This window comes from Lycium barbarum, chromosome 8, assembly GCF_019175385.1.
Source record: "Lycium barbarum isolate Lr01 chromosome 8, ASM1917538v2, whole genome shotgun sequence".
Taxonomy (NCBI): Eukaryota; Viridiplantae; Streptophyta; class Magnoliopsida; order Solanales; family Solanaceae; genus Lycium; species Lycium barbarum.
The window spans coordinates 86,128,745-86,143,163 of NC_083344.1; positions in this window are offsets into that span (position 1 = coordinate 86,128,745).

The following is a 14,419-nucleotide window of genomic DNA, read 5'->3' on the forward strand; positions in this document are numbered from 1 at the left end:
ATGGCCAGACAAGATACTATATATATTTTACCGCGCCTTAATGGACGGACAAGACAATATATATGTTCCACCATGCCTTAACGGCCGGACAAGATACTATATATGTATATATGGAAAAGTTTTTTTTTAAAAGCTAAGCATGCACGACATCCGCCTTAAAAAGGCATTCAAAGTCATAAGCTGATCTCTTTTATATTACGTTATCTTCATACTTTCATTATGTTATTATTCATGTCGTACATACTCAGTACATTGCTCGTACTGACGTCCTTTGTTGTGGATGCTGCGTTCATGCCCGCAGGTAGACGGATCTGACCCATAGGTGATTTATCAACGGATTCTTAGGAGCACTTCACTTACTTCGAAACTGCAGTCTATGGGCATTGGTCCTTATGGTCACTTGTATTCTATGTAGAGGCTCGTAGACATGTGTGTACAGTAAACGTTTCGTAACCTTATCAGCTCAGATCGTTGGATAATATTTTAGTAGCCTTGTCGGCTGGTGATGATGGACATAATTGTTAAAGATTATATAGAGATGTGTCGTTATGTTGTGATATATGTCCTTACAGATTATGATATCCATGAGTTATCTTAATGGTCCACCCAAAAATAATTATAAAACGTATGCTTAGAGGTGCTCAGTGTGTTAGCTCTGGGTGCCCGTCATGACCCTCTAGTTGGGTCGTGACAGCTGGTCATGTCTAGGGTGGGTTTCGGGGCGGGACAAGCTTGGTATCATAGCCTAGGTTTAATGCATCCTAGGATTAGTGTTGGTGTCTGTGGAGCTGTGTCTAGTGGAGTTTTCCTTGTGCAGCCTGATCACCTGCATGACCGAGAAACTCCCAGGACAATTAAAGTGTTTCCTACTCTTCTTGATTCTAGATTGTGCTGTAGAGCTTGAAGTACTTTAGGATCATTCTAATTCGCTCGTTAATTCGTACCTCACAGAAATGGCTCTGACGCAATCCAAAAATGGTAACCGAGGACAACCCGTGAGAGCTAGCCGAAATCTCGGGGGCGCGAATGTTGGTAACAAAAATAATGTTAGAAATCAAGCACCACCTCAAGCACCGCCTGCTCATGCTGTTCCTATTGCGGGTGTGCCTGAGATTGGTATGATGCAAACTGCTATTCAAATATTGACTGCAATGGTTGCAGCTCAGCAACAGCGTGGAGCCTCATGGTAGAGGTAGGCTGAAGCAATTCCTAGACTTAAAGACACCAGAGTTCTTCGGGTCACGAGAGATGGATGACCCCCAGCACTTTCTAGATAAGACTTTCAAGGCATTGAGGGCAATGGATGCCCATGATTCCGAAGCTGTGAGGATTGCTTTTTATCAGTTTAAGGATGTTTCTCACACATGGTTAGAGACATGTGAGTCTGAGAGGTGTGACGTTGCTTTAGCTCCTACGTGGGCTGAATTGGAAGAGGTGTTCATGTAAAGGTTTTTATCTGATGAGAAGAGATTTGCTATGGCTACGAAATTTGAGAAGCTAGAACAGGGTAACAAGTCGGTTCGTGATTATAGTTTGGAGTTCACCCGTCTGTCAAAGTATGCTTTATACATGATTTCGACTAAAAAGCATAAGTTGACTTGTTTTGTGAAAGGCTTGGTACCACATATCAAGTCTGCATGTGATTCGGTTGCTATGTCTCCTACTTGCACTTTCTCATCTCTGGTAAGGTTTGCTGAACACCAAGAGAGTTGGAAAAATGAGGAGAGGGTGGATCGAGACCTGAACAAGAAGGCCCGATCGGCGGGTGGTTTCAGTGGTAATAATTACAAGGGAGTGCAAAGTAAAGGGTATTCTGTACCTGCTCAGTCTGGCGCATATTCGAATGCTAGTATGCCTTCTGGTACGCAAGGTCAAAAGAATAATAACGCAAGCAAGTTCTCCCAGGGTAGTAGTCGGTCTGCTATATAGGAAGATCGTATCGGTCATCAGTGTGGTATTAGGGTCCACCTTAAGCGGGAGTGCAGAAAGTGGTTACGCGAGATGGCTGCTATGTCTAACCAAAGGAATGATTCGTCTGTTCCTGCATCTACTAAAAATCCGCCTGCTGGTAATGCTAACAACAATAATCAGAATGCTCGTAATAATGGCAAAGGAAAGGAAGCTGCTTAACACTTCTGGTGGAGGGACAACTCGGCTTTGTAGGCTAATTCGTAGGGAGGCAGCTGAGGCTTCTGACGCTGTGGTTACAGGTATCCTTACTATCTGTTCTCATGATGCTTACTCATTGATTGATCCGGGTCCAAATTTGTCCTATGTGACTCCTTATTTTGCTCTTGATATAGGAATGAAACCCGAACCTTTGTTGGAACCCTTTGCTGTTGATACTCCTTCTGGTGTTCCGGTTATTGTTTCTAGTGTATAGAAATTGTGTTGTTGTGATTAAAGGTCGTGAGACCATGGCTGAGTTGTATGAACTTGAGATGGTGGATTTTGATGTAATTATGGGGATGGACTGGTTGTCCACATGTTATGCTAATGTGGATTGTCGCCATAAGTTAGTTCATTTCACCTTTACCGATGAGCCTATTATTGTGTGGGAGGGTGAAATTGCTAAACCAAGGGGTAGATTTATTTCCTATCTTAAGGCTCATAAGATGATTACTAAGGGGTGCATTTACCATTTGGTTGTTGTTAATGATACGAAAGCCGTAGTACCCGAATTTGCATCTGTTCCCATAGTTAGTGATTATCCCAAAGTGTTTCCCGAAGATCTTCCTGGTATTCCTCCTGATAGAGTTATTGATTTTGGGATTGATGTTATTCCCGACATTCAACCTATTTCTATTCCAAACTTACCGTATAGCTCCAACAGAGCTAAGGGAATTAAAGGATCAGTTAAAGGACTTGTTGGATAAAGGTTTCATCCGACCAAGTTCCTCACATAGTTTTCAGAACTAGTTTCTTTAAGTATCATTGTACTTGGTTTTCATAGTACTTGTTGTCCCCGAGGCACTCACTGAGTACGAAGTACTCAGGCATACCATTGTTATTTTTGATGGTATGTTAGGAAACGGTGAGGAGCAGGTTCTTGATACTTCAGGCGCTTAAGAAGGACTTGCTGTTGCTGCTGACTTGGTGAGCCCACATGTTCATTCATGGCACACCCCTTAGCATATTCATTTATTATACTAGTTTTAGCGGGCTGCGTCCCGATATGTCAGATAATTACTCTTTATCTTAGAAGCTCCGTAGTATACATTTTTGTGGGTAGACGTTGAGTTTTGTTTAACTCATGGGCATGTGACACACTTGATTAAGGTTTATGTTATTAAAGACTTCCGCTGATTTAATTCATATATCATGCTTTCATTTGAATTTATTTTTTTAAACCGTTGGAGGTGAATATTGAACCTGGCGGGTTCAAGTGTCATTATTGCATATTTTAGGTTCTTCCGATGTTGTTCATGACGTCGGATGACGGTCACGTCTAGGGTGGGTTTCGGGGCGTGACAATAACCAAGTGGATTTGTGGAACAACCAGGGGAGTTCTAAACCTATGCCGAATGGTTAGCCACCCGACCCTTAGCCTTTGACATTAGCTTTTTGGGAACCATGGTCTTTCCCAAAGATTGGTCACTAGCCATAGACACCCGAGTCATTTCAGTTACCCATGTCATTTTCTACGGCATAAACCAATAAGGAGAATACTTCGACCTAACCCCAATTATTCTAGCCGATCTGTATCTAGCCTTAAGCCTTTGCCGAAACTGTTACACCTCGGAAATTTTTCCGTACTTGGGTGATGAGTAGAACAATGAAGGGCTTGAGTGTATGATGTTTTACTAAGTCGGGAATGGCTAATTATGAATTTTTGGAAATAAGGAAGTGGCGGAGAATTTTCAGCTCAGTGGTCGTAAAGGGCACTATACGGCCCGTAAAGTGATTTACGGACCTTATAGTGCAATCGTCCTCCAGCTGTCCAAAAATTTCAAGTTCTGTCAAAGTGTTGAAATGGCTAAAAACGACTTGGAGGACGGCCCGTAAACTGGTTTACGGACCGTAAACCTCGGTCGTAAACTGCCATGTCCCTTAGCCAAACTTTCTGTTTTTGAAATGCTTAAAAACGATCGCGGAGGACGGACCGTAAACAACAATACGGTCCGTAAACTGTGGTTTACGACCACTGTTCATCCCGACAATTTTTCATTAAAGATCAGATTTTGTGATCACTAAAAGGGACTTAAGCCTCATTTCACTTCATTTTTCATCCATACACCTCAAGAGACCTCTAGAACATTCCAAATATTTCCTCCATAAGAATTCAAGAGAATCAAAGGGAACATCAAGATCAACACCACGAAATTCATGAAAACAAGTGTAAGAACAAATCAAAGGATCATCTAAGTCAAGAAATCCTTAAAAATGGTGGAACTAGGGTTTTGGCTAAGTGAGGTATTTCAACTCAAGGCCTGTTCAATCATCATTTAAGGTATGTTTCATGACTATACCACGTGATTCAAGGTATTGGAAGACTTAGATACTTAAAATGTAGAAGAACATAGGAATGAGTCATTATTGAGTGAATAGTGAAATAATGAATGATAGTGGAATTGAATAATGAATGTTGAAGTGTTGTGAATACAAATACGATATAAATGATGTTTATAACGTGAAACAAGTAGTAAATGCACGAAATCACTAAGGTGAGCTATAGGGAGAAATATGGGAAAGTTGGAGGAAAATGGTGGATTTTGCTAATGGTGCATAAATGATGATTTTGATTGCTATATTGCGAATAGCATTGTGAATGTTGGGGGTAGATATAGAACAAGGGAAAAGTAGTATAAACGAAGGAAGTACTGCCCAAATTTTCCTAGAACTAGCGATCCGTTCTTGTAGTTAATTAACTAATGAAGTACGAATTCTCTCATGAAGGTGACGACGTGGTATCGAAGGAGAATAAGTGGACGACAACTTAGATAAACGGCTAGGTATGTGAGGCTAGTCCTTTCTTTCTAATGGAATGAATCTTATAGTCCGAATTACCATCTTTCCATGAGCTCCTACATTCCAAAAGTTAAATGCCTATATGAGATAAGTCATACGATATGATGATGCTAGGATGATGATGATGTTAGTCCTTTCCTACACTCACCTTATGTACTAGTCCTTTCAAGGTGAGACAGAATGTCTGTAATTGCTCCATAAAGCAATTGGGGGGTCACGACCTTACGTCACCCCGATAGAGTAAAGTTGTTCTCAAACCTTACGCATGTGCTATGATAAGATAAGTATTTTACAGTGAGTACATTATTATGATTATTTTATGATAAGCATGGCATGAGCATTGCATACCGGGCCTAGTTGGCCGGGCAGACACCGCTTCGGCGGGCGGCGATACGGATACACCACGACCTTCGGGCGTGGACAGACACCACTAGTGGGCGGCATGAGATGGTACCCCGGACGCGGGAGGCCTGGACGCGGGCTTATATTATTGATTATCACACCGTTCCGATATGGGCGGGCTGCTTGCATATGATGCATACATGTTATGATGATAAGTATGAGTAAGACGACATGCATTATTCCATTTATGATTATCGGTCAGATTCATATGCTCTATATTGATGCTCTCATTATATTATTGATGACTTTATTCATTGTTCATGCCTCTCATACTCAGTACAATATTCGTACTGACGTCCCTTCTTTGGACGCTGTGTTCATGTCCACAGGTAGACAGAGAGGTGAGCTTGATCTAGATACTTAGGAGCTGTCAGCTGTTGAGAGCACTCCATTGTTCGGAGGTGCTTATGATTTCTCTTTGGTATATATGTGTATATATTTTGGGCACGACGGAGCCTTGTTCCGTCTATGTATTCATTATGATAGTAGAGGCTCGTAGATATGTAGTGTGGGTCAAGTGGTCTCAAAAGATGCTATTATTATGTATATATTATTTTGATGGCCGAGAGACATATGTATATAAAGTACTTATGTTTTGATACAAATTATGTTTCCTATACTTTCATGCGTAAAACTGGCAAAAGATCGTTAAATGAGTAGTAGAGTGAGCGGTGCTTGGTATCTAGCTCCGGGTACCCGTCGCGGCCCCTAGTTGGGTCGTGACAGAAGTGGTATCAGAGCAGTTCGTCCTAGGAAGTTTCTACGAGTCGTGTCTAGTAGAGTCTTGTTTATGGTGTGTTGCGCGCCACATCAATAAACAAGAGGCTACAGGGCATTTAGGAAAATGACCATCTTTCTTTTTACTAGATCGTGCGATAGAGCCATGCATAGGATTTTATCCTTCCCTAAAAGTGCGTTGTGATTTCAGAATGCCGCCGAAAGGAAAAGCTACAGCTGCCCAGAAAGACAAAGCTACGACGAAGAAGCGGGCAGAAAGGGAGCCTCCGGCGAATGTAGAGGAAAGTGAATTACAGAATGAGGCCTCACCTAATGTAGGAGAGCAGGGAGGAGCCTCAGTCCCAATTCCTCCGCCAGTTGCTTCGGGTCAACAAGTGACCGAGGCCATACACCTACTGACACAATTGGTTGCCGCCCAGGCACAGTATCCGAATGCGGGCCCGAGTGACCGTTCCGACAGTACGAGAGCCCGTGATTTCTTGACTTTAAATCCTCCGGAATTTTTCGGGTCGAAGCCGGATGAGGACCCCCAAGGCTTTGTTGATGAGATGTTGAGGACGCTAAAACTTATACATGCTTCTGAGACCGAATCGGTAGAGTTGGCCTCTTATAGACTCCGTGATGTGGCGGTGCTATGGTACAAAAATTGGATGATATCAAGTGGAGAGAATGCACCACCTCCCGTTTGGCAAGAATTTGTGGATGCCTTTATTCGTCATTACTTGCCGCCTGAGGTCCGCCGAGCTAGAGCAGACAGGTTCTTGAATTTAAAGCAATGAAGCATGAGTGCTCGAGAGTATAGTATGCAGTTTAATTCGTTGGCCAGATATGCTCCAACTATGGTGGCCGACATGGGAGATAGAGTCTACAGATTTGTGAGTGGTTTAGGACCCCACTTGTTTAGAGATTGTTTGACGGCCTCTTTGCAAGATGGAATGGATATTTCCCGGATACAGGCTCACGCTCAAAATCTTGAGGAACGACAACAACAGCAAAGGAGTGAGCGTGATGGTGATAGGAAACAAGGTAAGAGGGCTAGATCGATGGGAGCGAGTAGCGAGTATAGAGGGGGACCGAGGCAGACACACTCTAGGCACTTAGGTCAGTCAGCGACCAGTGCACCTCCCAGGTTCTCAGACAGGAGGTCCGATCGTCCTTTTCAGTCGGGACAAGGCCAGAGTTCGAGGGCCTCCGATTTTCAGTTCAAGGGAGATTTTAGCCAGAGGAGACCCCCAGTACAGCGGTGTAGCTAGTGCGGTAAATTACATTCCGGACAGTGTCGTCAGGGTACCGATGCTTGTTATGCCTGCGGGCAAGTTGGTCATATGATGAGGGATTTCCCTTCGGTGAGAGATAGAGCTGGGACTCAGCCTACAGGTTCAACAGCGGGTTCTTCTTCAGTGCGTCCGACAGCACAGACTTCTCAGACTACAGCAGGTAAAGGCAGAGGTAGAGGGGGAGCCTCTACTTCAGGAGCTGTTCAGCCCCGCGTATATGCTTTGGCAGGGCGACAGGATCTTGAATCCTCCCCCGATGTTGTCACAGGTACCTTGACTATATTTTCCCGTGAGGTATATGCTTTGATTGATCCGGGTTCTACTTTCTCTTATGTTACCCCGTATGTTGCTAATTGTATCGAGGTGGAACCCGAGCCGATTAAACCTTTCGAGGTGTTCACCTCGGTTGGTGATCCCGTAATAGCGAGACAAGTATATAAGAATTGTGTAGTCGTTATATGTGACCGACAACAATGGCGAATTGATTGAACTGGAAATGATAGACTTCGACGTAATAATGGGTATGGATTGGTTAGCGTCGTGTTACGCAAATGTTGATTGCCGAACGAAAATGGTTTGATTACAGTTTTCGGGAGAGCCCGTACTTGAATGGAAGGGTAATACAGCATCCCCTAAGGGTAGGTTTATTTCCTACCTCAAGGCGAGAAAGATGATAGCCAAGGGCTATATTTATCATCTAGTTCGAGTTCATGATACGGAGGCAAGGCCACCAGTTTTCCAATATGTCCCGGTAGTAAATGAATTTCCAGATGTATTCCCGGATGAACTTCCAGGTCTTCCTCCAGAAAGGGAAATCGACTTTGCTATTGATGTATTACCAGACACCGAGCCTATTTCTATTCCCCCTTATCGAATGGCTCCGGCAGAACTGAAAGAGCTAAAAGCACAGCTAAAAGATTTACTTGAGAAGGGGTTTATAAGACCCAGTTCATCGCCGTGGGGAGCGCCAGTCTTGTTCGTAAAGAAGAAAGACGGATCTCTACGAATGTGTATCGACTACAGGCAGCTGAATAAGGTGACAATAAAAAATAAATATCCTCTTCCCAGAATCGATGATTTGTTTGATCAGTTACAGGGCGCTAAGTGGTTTTCCAAGATAGATCTGAGATTGGGTTATCATCAAGTGAGAATTAGAGAAGCAGATATTCCTAAGACTGCCTTCAGGACAAGATATGGTCACTACGAGTTCCGAGTGATGTCGTTTGGATTGACAAATGCCCCGGCGGTGTTCATGAATTTAATGAATAATGTGTTCAGGCCATTTTTGGATCTCTTCGTGATAGTATTTATCGACGATATTCTGGTATATTCTCGCACAGAGTCAGAACATGCAGACCACCTAAGAATTGTTGTTGGCGTTCTCCGAGCCTGAGAATTATATACGAAGTTCTCAAAGTGCGAGTTTTGGCTAAATTCTGTGGAATTTCTAGGCCATGTTATTTCAGATGATGGCATCCGAGTCGACACCCAGAAAATAGAAGCTGTGAAGACTTGGCCAAGGCCTACGACGCCTACAGAAGTTCGAAGTTTTCTGGGTTTGGCAGGTTATTATCGAAGATTCGTAGAGGGATTTTCATCTATTTCAGCCCCATTAACGAAGCTAACCCAGAAGTCAGCGAAATTTCAGTGGAATGATGCTTGTGAGCGTAGTTTCCAAGAGCTGAAAGATAGATTGACCTCAGCTCCAGTGTTAACACTTCCAGAAGGGCCGGATGGTTATGTCGTGTATTGTGACGCTTCCGGTGTGGGACTAGGATGTGTGCTGATGCAGCATGGCAAGGTTATTGCATATGCTTCGAGACAGTTGCGGAAACATGAACAGAATTATCCGACTCATGATCTCGAATTGGCTGCGGTTATTCATGCCTTAAAGATATGAAGGCATTATCTTTACGGTGTGCATGTCGATATCTATACAGATCACAAGAGTCTTCAACATATTTTTAAGCAGAAGGAGTTGAACCTACGACAGAGGCGGTGGTTGGAATTGTTAAAGGATTATGACGTGAATATTTTATACCACCCCGGGAAAGCGAATGTGGTAGCAGACGCGCTTAGCGTCGATCAATGGGCAGTTTAAGTGAAGTCCCTTCAGAAGAGAAAGAAATGGTTCGTGAGCTCTATCAACTAGCAAATCTTGGGGTACGTGTAATTGATTCGGGTAAGGCAGGAATTAGTGTTAATGATCCTGCAGTCTCGCCCTTGAATGCGAAGATAAAAGACCGCCAGTACGAAGATCCACAGATGTGTCATCACAGGGATGTATCCCGTGGGAAAGATAAGTCTCCATTTGCAGTTTCCATAGATGGGGTTCTTAGATACCGAGACAGACTGTGTGTACCGGATGTGGCAAAATTACGCCAGCGAATTTTAGAGGAAGCGCACCATTCTCGGTATTCCATCCATCCAGGTACAACCAAAATGTATCATGACCTTAAATTGCTATATTGGTGGGATGGCATGAAAAGATACATAGCAGATTTCGTGGCGCAATGTCCGAACTGCCAACAGGTGAAAGCAGAACATCAGAAGCCAGGGGGCTTATTGCAAGCAATGGAAATTCCTACCTGGAAATGGGAAGAGATTAATATGGATTTTATTGTGGGATTACCCCGTTCCCGAGGCAAATATGACTCTATATGGGTGATCGTGGACAAGCTCACGAAAGCAGCTCATTTCCTCCCAGTCAGAACCACGTATTCGGCGGAAGATTATGCGAGGTTGTACTTGAAAGAAATTGTGAGACTTCATGGAATTCCTATAGCCATTATTACACAAAGAGGGGCCCAGTTTACAGCTACGTTTTGGAAATCTTTTCAAGAAGGGTTAGGTACTCAAGTCAAATTCAGCACGGCATTTCACCCACAGACTAACGGGCAAGCCGAGCGTACCATTCAAACTTTAGAAGATATGTTACGAGCGTGTGTACTAGACTTCGGCGGTAGTTGGGATGATCATTTGCCATTAATTGAGTTTGCCTACAACAACAGCTACCATTCCGGTATTCAAATGGCCCCATATGAACCTTTGTATGGAAGAAAATGTAGATCCCCAATTGGATGGTTTGAAACCGGAGAAGTACAATTGATAGGCCCCGAATTGATCCAACAAGCAGTTGAAAAAGTTAAACTGATTCGAGACCGATTGTTAACAACCCAAGGTCGCCAAAAGTCTTATGCGGACAACCGCCGACGAGATTTAGAATTCCAGGTAAATGACTGGGTGTTTCTGAAGGTATCGCCAATGAAAGGGGTGATGAGATTTGGCAAGAAAAGGGAAGTTGAGTCCAAGATACATCGGACCTTATAAAATTGTCCGTAAGGTGGGACAGGTAGCATATGAATTGGACCTACCTTCGGATCTTGAATCAGTACATCCGGTGTTCCATGTTTCGATGCTCTGCAGGTGTATCGGGGATCCTACAAGAATAGTCCCGGTTGACGATGTGCAGGTGACAGAGAAGCTGACATATGAAGAAGTACCTATTTCCATTTTAGATAGACAGGTGCGACGACTCCGAAATAAAGAAGTCGCTTCGGTCAAGGTTCGATGGCGAAACAACAACCGGGAAGAAATGACTTGGGAAGCGGAAGAAAAGATGAAAGCCAAATACCCGCATTTATTCTAACCCCCGGAAGGGATTCAAGATGAAACGTCGAAGATGTAAGGTATGTACACTTTAGTATTATGCTTTTAGTCGTGTGTGGCCATGGATGTGTTGATAGTGTGATATAGCCCTGTAAGGCCATGATATTTTGGGTTGCTGTGACAGGTTGGTAGAGTCAAATTACAAAGGAGACTCTGGCAATTTTTTTTCTAGAACTCCTGAGTGTCGAACATTCGAGGACGAATGTTCCAAAAGGGGGGAAGAATGTTACACCTCGGATATTTTTCCGTACTTGGGTGATGAGTAGAACAATGAAGGGCTTGAGTGTATGATGTTTTACTAAGTCGGGAATGGCTAATTATGAATTTTTGGAAATAAGGAAGTGGCGGAGAATTTTCAGCTCAGTGGTCGTAAAGGGCACTATACGGCCCGTAAAGTGATTTACGGACCGTATAGTGCAATCGTCCTCTAGCTGTCCAAAAATTTCAAGTTCTGTCAAAGTGTTGAAATGGCTAAAAACGACTTGGAGGACGGCCCGTAAACTGGTTTACGGACAGTAAACCTCGGCCGTAAACTGCCATGTCCCTTAGCCAAACTTTCTGTTTTTGAAATGCTTAAAAACGATCGCGGAGGATGGACCGTAAACAACAATACGGTCCGTAAACTGTGGTTTACGACCACTGTTCATCCCGACAATTTTTCATTAAAGATCAGATTTTGTGATCACTAAAAGGGACTTAAGCCTCATTTCACTTCATTTTTCATCCATACACCTCAAGAGACCTCTAGAACATTCCAAATATTTCCTCCATAAGAATTCAAGAGAATCAAAGGGAACATCAAGATCAACACCACAAAATTCATGAAAACAAGTGTAAGAACACATTAAAGGATCATCTAAGTCAAGAAATCCTTAAAAATTGTGGAACTAGGGTTTTGGCTAAGTGAGGTATTTCAACTCAAGGCCTGTTCAATCATCATTTAAGGTATGCTTCATGACTATACCACGTGATTCAAGGTATTGGAAGACTTAGATACTTAAAATGTAGAAGAACATAGGAATGGGTCATTATTGAGTGAATAGTGACATAAATGAATGATAGTGGAATTGAATCATGAATGTTGAAGTGTTGTGAATACAAATACGATATAAATGATGTTTATAATGTGAAACAAGTAGTAAATGCACGAAATCACTAAGGTGAGCTATAGGGAGAAATATGGGAAAAATGGAGGAAAATGGTGTATTTTGCTAATGGTGCATAAATGATGATTTTGATTGCTATATTGCGAATAGCATTGTGAATGTTGGGGGTAGATATAGAACAAGGGAAAAGTAGTATAAACGAAGGAAGTACTGCCCAAAGTTTCCTAGAACTAGCGATCCGTTCTTGTAGTTAATTAACTAATGAAGTACGAATTCTCTCATGAAGGTGACGACGTGGTATCGAAGGAGAATAAGTGGACGACAACTTAGCTAAAAGGCTAGGTATGTGAGGCTAGTCCTTTCTTTCTAATGGCATGAATCTTATAGTCCGAATTACCATTTTTCCATGAGCTCCTACATTCCAAAAGTTAAATGCCTATATGAGATAAGTTATACGATATGATGATGCTAGGATGATGATGATGTTAGTCCTTTCCTACACTCACCTTATGTACTAGTCCTTTCAAGGTGAGGCAGAATGTCCGTAATTGCTCCATAAAGCAATCGGGGGGTCACGACCTTTCGTCACCCCGATAGAGTAAAGTTGTTCTCAAACCTTACGCATGTGCTATGATAAGATAAGTATTTTACAGTGAGTACATTATTATGATTATTTTATGATAAGCATAGCATGAGCATTGCATACCGGGCCTAGTTGGCCGGGCAGACACCGCTTCGGCGGGCGGCGATACGGATACACGACGACCTTCGGGCGTGGGCAGACACCACTAGTGGGCAGCATGAGATGGTACCCCGGACGCGGGAGGCCTGGACGCGGGCTTATATTATTGATTATCACACCGTTCCGACATAGGCGGGCAGCTTGCATATGATGCATTCATGTTATGATGATAAGTATGAGTAAGACAACATGCATTATTCCATTTATGATTATCGGTCAGATTCATATGCTTTATATTGATGCTCTCATTATATTATTGATGCCTTTCTTCATTGTTCATGCCTCTCATACTCAGTACAATATTCGTACTGACGTCCCTTCTTTGGACGCTGTGTTCATGCCCACAGGTAGATAGGGAGGCGAGCTTTATCCAGATACTTAGGAGCTGTCAGCTGTTGAGAGCAGTCCATTGTTCGGAGGTGCTTATGATTTATCTTTGGTATATATGTGTATATATTTTGGGCACGACGGAGCCTTGTTCCGTCTATGTATTCATTATGATAGTGGAGGCTCGTAGATACGTAGTGTGGGTCATGTGGTCCCAAAAGATGCTATTATTATGTATATATTATTTTGATGGCCGAGAGACATATGTATATAAAGTACTTATGTTTTGATACAAATTATGTTACCTATACTTTCATGCGTAAAACTGGCAAAAGATCATTAAATGAGTAAAATGAGTAGTAGAGTGAGCGGTGCTCGCTATCTAGCTCCGGGTACCCGTCGCGGCCCCTAGTTGGGTCGTGACAGAAACCACTACAAATACTTCACAAAAGGTAACCTACCCCTACAATGGTGGATCCTTAAACATATGATCAATGTTAGGGGTAACCAATACCTAAGTAAGCCAGCCAAAAAGGATGGTCTCCATAACTTTTGTCCAAACTTTGGGGACCAAACCAAGCAGAGTTGGGCCTTCACCTTTTCTAGGTTGAAAAAAGAAAGTGTTCAATGGATTTTCCACGACTTCGTATTTGATAAAGTTGTGGTCAAGGGTAGGAAGTGTCCATTTTTACCGCTTATGGGGATTCGGGGAATTCGCCCTTATGTGCCTGCTAGAGTCTTAAGACAGTTTGGGAGGATCCAAATCATACCTCAAGTCAAAGGCATGGGAGATTTCATCATTGAGTATAACAGGGATAGGCCACCGAAAGCTTTGGATTTCTTGCATGAATGGAAAGGTCGCATGACTTGGGGTCGTGATACTTTAGCTCCCGATAGGTTTCGTCCTGGGTGTGTGGTGGAGTTTAAGGATTGATTAAGGGCCGACTTACAGGGTACTTTCCTTCCCAGACCTACTCTCTATAGTTGTATACAAGATAAGGATTCACAGGCCGAGATTCGAGCCCGTCTGGTTCAGAGAAGAGCTGACGACAGAGATGCCAAGTATTTAGAGAAGATTGAGCACGACAAAGCCACCATAGCTAGTTTGAGGCGTGAGTTGGAGTTTACGGATGACTATTTGGTTGAGCTTGATGATCGGATAAAGAAGACTTTGGATGACGTTGCTCCAT